The sequence below is a fragment of the Nothobranchius furzeri genome, chromosome 2 (assembly GCF_043380555.1).
Source record: "Nothobranchius furzeri strain GRZ-AD chromosome 2, NfurGRZ-RIMD1, whole genome shotgun sequence".
Taxonomy (NCBI): Eukaryota; Metazoa; Chordata; class Actinopteri; order Cyprinodontiformes; family Nothobranchiidae; genus Nothobranchius; species Nothobranchius furzeri.
This window is the reverse complement of record NC_091742.1, coordinates 1,914,524-1,921,700: the sequence shown is the minus strand read 5'-3', so window position 1 is coordinate 1,921,700 and position 7,177 is coordinate 1,914,524.

Below are 7,177 nucleotides of genomic sequence, written 5' to 3'. Positions count from 1 at the left end.
TCTGGACTCAGCCTAATATAATTTTTACTTGTGTGTGTGTGTGAGTCTGTGTGTGCGTGTGCTTGCATATGTTTGTTAATGTTTTTAACCTGTTATGGGAATCTGGGGTCATTTTGTAAAGCACTTTGAATCACACTTTGTTTGAAAAGCGCTTTAGAAATAAAATTTGATGATTGATGATGATTTGAAGCTTTAGAAAAAAAAACGTGCAGTCAACCAAAGTGCACGAATGCAAAATGAAAAAAGAAAAAGAACAAAGAAAAATCCTGAAGAAACTTTGCCAGCTGGCCCAAGAAAGTGGCCTCTGGGAGATGATGGATGTTAGATTGTAATTATAAAGTTTTAGCTAAATCAGGGGTAAAGCTATTTTTTTCTCACAAGATTTTAATATCAGATTGTTTGGTCATGCCACTGCCAGTTTGTTGTTGTTTCAGATCGACTGTGCTGATGATGCAGGTATCTGAATAGGAACAGGTACTTTTCACTGACCGCAATGAGGAAAGGGTTTAGACTGACAGCAAAAACAGCTCCTAGTCTGTCATGTGTGAAGATGAACTTGTGCAGAAGCGTGTGCCTTGCATGTAAGTGTATTTCCTTCCTACCGACGCATATCCATTTAAATTCTCTGCTCTAAAAACCACAACATTACCATGCAGTCGGGGAAACCTCGTGTCAGACGCTGTCTGATAAACTGTGGGAAAGTGGCTGATGGGAACGGCGACTTACACACAGAACATCAGATGTAAAACCAAATCTTTCACGTGAAAAACCATCCATGCGGATTCTGATACGATCAAAGACAGTAACTCATATTCTGATGTTTGTGCTCATGCTTAAGAACCAGATCCTGAAGGAGAATCAGGGCTATAATAACAAACTATAATAATAAATGCAAACATCGTTTGATGACGAGGAGGGCTTTTTAGTTAACGTGTGCAAATATTTACTCAATAATGAAGGCGTTTTTAATATTTTTCCATTCTGCAACACACGCTTGAAACAGAAAGTAAAAACCACAAGTCTGTTTCATAAAACCATATAATGTAGGAAAGAACTACAACAACAACAACAACAACAACAACAACAACACCTGATGATGTCTGTGTTTAGTTGTTTTGGAAATAAGAAGCATGGGGCGGAGGTTATTGATCAGCTTGGCTCCAGAGGAACAAAGAAAAAGACCCAGGTTAGAAACTTGGTGTGATAATTGAGCTGCCCTGGTCACATTAAGGCCATATCAAAATCAGCGTTTTATCATCTTCTTCAAATAGCACAACTCAGAGGTCGCACGTCCAGACCAGATCTGGAGAAACTCATTCATGCGTTCATCTCCAGCAGGCTGGACTATTGCAAAGGTGAAGCAACTGCGGCCTAGCCAGGATGCTGCTGCTAGAGTCTTAACAAGAACCAAGAGAACCGAGTACATCACTCCTGTTCTTAAATCTCTACACTGGTTACCAGTAAACCACAGATCAGGTTTCAAAGCCCTACTACTAGTTTGTAAATCACTCAATGGCCACTCATGGGGCCAGAATACATGTCAGATCTCCTTCCTGTATATATGTCCGGCAGGGCTCTGAGATCATTAGGAAACAGTCAGCTGGTAGAACCCGGGTCAGAACCAAACAGGGTGAAGCTGCTTTTAGCTACTATGCTGCTCACAGATGGAATCGGCTTCCTCATGACCTCAAATGTGCCCCAACTCCAGAAACTTCTAAATCTAAATTTAAAACCTTCATGTTTTCATCAGCCTTTGATTGAATGTTCTAATGCTGCACCTTCTGCACTGTAACTGCTCACCCTTTCACTTTGTTTCTTTTTCATTTTTAAATCTAAATTTAATTTGTATGTATTTTAATTTTGCTGTCGCATTCATTTTAATGTTCTTGCTAACCCTGCTAAACGCACATTGAACTGCCTCTGTGTATGAAACGTGTCATGTAAATAAAGCTGCCTTGCCTAGTAAAAAAAAGATATGGGACTTTTGACTTTACTCAGTTTATATACGTAATGTTATGAAATGGTTATTTATACTAACTTTCTAAAAACAAGCAAAACGGCTCCGTTGACCATTCTTTACAACATGATACAGCATTTTAATACAGAAAATCTTGCTTTGTGCCAAAAGCCATTTGAGGAACCACATTTTTATCTACACTTCTAATTTACCCTCAGCACCCTCCTCCTCACCTCCACCCAGAAGGTCTTCACATCACACACCTCCACCACAGCCCTACACATCCATGAGGCATAGGTGAGGAGGCAATTCAAGACTCTAAATGCACGAAAGCCCCGGGCCCTGATGGTGTGTCTCCTGCCACTCTAAAGCACTGTGCTGAAGAGCTCTTCCCAGTGTTTACGAGCATTTTCAACTCCTCACTGGAGGGATGTCATGTGCCTGCTTCAAGACCTCCACCATAGTCCCTGTACCCAAGAAACCAATGATCACTGGAATCAGTGACTACAGACCTGTGGCTCTGATATCTGTGGTCATGAAGTCATTTGAGCACCTGGTTCTCCCCCACCTCAAGACCCTCACAGCCCCTCTCCTGGACCCCCTGCAGCTTGCCTACAGAGCCAACAGGTCTGTAGATGATGCCATCAACATGACTCTACACTTCCTCCTGCGGTATCTGGACTGCGCAGGTAACTACGCCAGAATCCTGTTCGTGGACTTCAGCTCAGCCTTCAATATAATCCTCCCAGACCTCCTCCAAGACAAACTGTCCCAGATGAATGTGCCTGACCCCATCTGCAGGTCGATCATTGACTTCCTGACGGACAAGAAGCAACAATCTGTGGACCATCAGCACCGATTCCCCTCAGGGTTGTGTTCTCTCCCCTCTGCTCTTCTCCCTGTACACAACGGCTGAACCTCTAACCACAAATCTGTCAAGCTAATCAAGTTTGCAGACGACACAACCATCATCGGACGCATCTCTGATGGGGATGAGTCTGCTTATATGGAGGTCAGCCACGACAACCTGGTGCTAAATGCACAGAAGACAGCGGAGGTTGTTTTGGAGTTTAGGAAGCACACATTCCGCCTCCCCCCATAATCCTGTCTGACACTCCCATTACGATGGTGGACTCATGTCGCTTCCTGGGCACAACCATCACCCAGGACCTCAAATGGGAGCCCACCATCACCTCAGAACAGGTGATGAGGCAGTTCTACACCGCCGTCATTGAGTCCATCCTCACCTCCTCACTCACAGTGTGGTACGCTGGAGCTACCACCAGAGACAAGAAGAGGCTGCAGCGTGTCATGCGCTCTGCTGAGAAGGTCGTCGGCTGCAAACTCCCCTCTATACAGGACCTGTACACCTCCAGGGCATTGAGGCCTGCAGGTCAGATAACAGCTGACCCGTGTCAACCTGGACACAGTCTCTTCGACTCGCTCCCATCTAGCAGGAGGCTCAGATACATTCAGACCAGAACCTCTCGCCACAAGAACAGTTTCTGCCCCTCTGCGGTCGAACTCATAAACGACAATCTTAAGACTGCCCACTCCAGTCGCTTGGTTCCAGTCACCTGACTGTGTGTTGTGTTTGTATCTGAACTGATCCGCTCTGATTAGAACCTACACCGTCATGTATATAGCAACGATTTCCAATACAAAGTATTGTCACTTTGTATTTTTTTATCATGATTATACTCTGACTTCTTATATTGTTTTTCCTCCTTTTTTTGTACCAAGTACTGCAGCATTTTCCTTATGCTGTGATTCTCACACATATGGCGATAAAACCCTTGTGATTCTGATTCTAAATGAAGATTCTTGCATGTTTTCCCTCACGTCTTGCTTCATATGCAACATTTTTAACTATTGTTAACCACAATAACAAGCCAAAGTGATTTAATGCTATTAAGAATTTTAAAGAATTATTTCCAAAATGTGCTGTTTTACAATCACTGTCATCCCAGTTGATGTCTTCTTGACTGAGATGGTTTTTCAGTGAATTACAATCCATCACACTTAGTGCTTTTACTTTTAAGTCAAGTCGACAGAAAACAAAAATCCAGATGATGTTTTCTCTGGATGTGGGCCAGACTTTTGGGTTTCTTCCTCATTTAAAAAGAGCTAAGAACGGGCTGTGTCTGTCAACATCATCCAGACCAATGACTGGTCCAGGGGAATCATTTTGTACAATCATTTTGCAAATGTTGTGTTTCAACTTTCTACTGATAGAATACCAAAACTTAGACAGTCTTTACCAACCTAACACATATATTGTGATTGCTACCACTGAAATTTTGCCTAAAATCCAGGATACAAGCAGTGGAAATTGGTCCTTCACAGGGTGGCCAGGCCAGCGTTGAGAGGTAAGGATCTCTCTCATTCGAAGGAAAATCCTAGTAGGGTCGCTGACCCTCCTCATCAAAATGAGTAATTTAAGGGGGTTTGGGTATCGGAAGACATACGATTTCTCCTGTATGCCTTCTGTTTGAGAGTTCTGAGGATACACATTATGTCTGAGATTGACCTGAGCCTGAAGGAGCAGCTGAAGAGGGGAGAGTCTGAGCATTCATCCTGGGCCTGTTCCTCAGCCACCCAATATTGGATGGGTGGAATGGTTAGCCTTGAAATGTAGAACAACCTGCCAAGCCAAATCCTTTTGCTTGGTAGGTCAGTCCAGCCATAATCCATTAGAGAGCTTCAGCACCCCAAAACAGTTTTATGCCTTGCCAATCACAGGGCTCTATTGGTTTGGTGGGCCAATCACAGCACTCTATCGGTTTGGTGGGCAGACTGTTATTGTGATTGAGCGAAAAAACTAAGATGGCACCAGCTCGATTTGGACTATTTGGTTTTTTGTTTTTCTTCGAGTCAAGAGCAGATAGAGGTGTCTAATTTCTATATTCAGAAAATGATGCATTTGCATCATCTTCAACAGCGTATGGAGGACCTCGTGACTGAGCTCTGTCTATGGTTTGTGGCCAGACTGTATATTCACATATATATAGAATGGTTTTTCCAGGTTAGGGATTGGTGGACTTCTCATCAACAATAAGACCTGCCACATGAAATCATCAGTTGTTGCGTCTTACATAACTTTGAGATCATTCATTTTCAATCCATCATAAAATTAAAATCAGTCCAGAGCAAAACAAAACAGATAAAAGGTTAAAGATTTTAAATGTAGGTTTTGTTGATTTAAATAATGCAAAACAAAATGAGTTATAAGCCATGTCTAGTTCAAATGGATTCCAGAATTCACCTTCACATTTGTGCTTGTAGGCAACTCGTGGTGTCTACTGTAGCATACCAAATAAACTTCTACTTGTTTTCCTTTGCAATCCAGTGACCTGAGAAATAGCTCAAAGCTGCAATAGTATGTCAGAGGCACTGGAGTCCACTTAGACACACACCCTTCAATTTTTATGTCCCAACCCACTTTATTGTCAGCCATGTTTAAATGGTGGCATTGGTAATACACATCATTGTGTGACATCTGCAGAAGAATGCTAGCCTGAGTTAATGCTAACATAACAGTTCAAACATTTATGGCTGAATGCCAGATAGAAGCTTGTTTATTCAGTTTTCCCGACACTGAACACAGAATTACTATTTTCAGGTGTCATAGAGCCATCTGGCAAACCAACCAATCAGCACACAGCTCATGTAATATTTGCGTCCTGGATGAGTGGGCTTTCCATTGTAAAGCTGTTCATGGGTTTGCGTTTGGCTTTTAATCAGGGCTCCTGGGCCATTTTGAGACCCAACAAAGATTCATAATATACAGGCTCAAAGATCAGTTTCCAATTGTACAACCTGTTGACCATATAAACCACCTTGACCTTTAACAGTTTAAGTGGTGGCCTCCATTTCTTTATAGAAGGTCACAAATCTGCTCATGTGACTTTATTTAAGAGAACCGAATACATGTTACAACTTCCTTCCCTACCTTGATTCAGCACAGACACGTGGCCTTTCCCTCAGCTGTGGGTTACGTGCCACAACGTGATAAAAAAGAAAAAAGGCCGAGATTCAATTGAGATGAAGTGTAAACAAAAATCCAACATGGTGACAATTGGGCCATTCCCATCTGTACCGGGTCGGCCCGGGCCGGGTAGCCCCAGTCGGCCCCGGCCTGGCCCGGTTGATTCCACACATCCTTGTCTTAAGTCCATGTGGGCTGATTCTACCCACCAATCAGAGGCTTGCTCTAATGGAAGGTGTGAATTTGCTGTCAGCAGTGGGTGTGTTGGCCCTGGTCGGCCTGAAGCAGACCCCCTCGAGAAGAGGGCTGAGAATGAGCCTTGGTTGGCCTGGAAAAATACCAGGCCACCCAGATATGTAAACAACCTACGCTACCCGGCCCGGGCCGACCCGGTACAGATGGGAATGGCCCAAATGTGAGGTCTGTTTCCTTCCTTCTGTTCTCACCCCTTCTCCTGATGGTGTTGAGCTGCAGCTACATGTTGCTGCTGTTAAACTCATCTATCTGAAACTGAGTGTCCATAACTGCCACTTGCACACGCGGGTTATTAAAAACCCATGCTTGTGACCATCTGGGCCAAGACCACACTCCTGTGTCGTAGTAGCCAAAGTTTCAAACATCTTACACAAGTTGGTAAATCTGTGGGCATTTATAATTCAACAATCTAAACTTTACAACGTTGTATTTGACTGGATGGAATATGCATTTTTAATAAAACATCCATAATCTTTTTCAAATATGAAACCAACAAATGACTTAACCCTTCCACTGCCTTATTGGGTGACCCCGCCAGGAAAGTTGACCATTGAGCGGGATTGATGGTTTATCTCTTGAGGTCCACGTGGCGGGGTGAGGTTGTGCTCATTTTTCCTGGCAATAGGGGGCAGTAGATACCTGAATTGTTGAAAGAAAGCTGAACAGGTCCTTCTCAAAAAATTTGCATAATGATAAAGTTCATTATTGTCTGTAATGTACTGATAAACATTAGACTTTCATATATATTAGATTGATTACACACAACTGAAGTAGTTCAAGCCTTTTATTGTTTCTAATATTGATGATTTTGGCGTACAGCTCATGAAAACCCAACATTCCTATCTCAAAAAATTTGCATATTTAATCAGACCAACAAAAGAAAAGTGTTTTTAATACAAAAAAAGTCAACCTTCAAATAATTATGTTCAGTTATGCACTCAATACTTGGTGGGGAATCCTTTAGCATAGTTAGCATA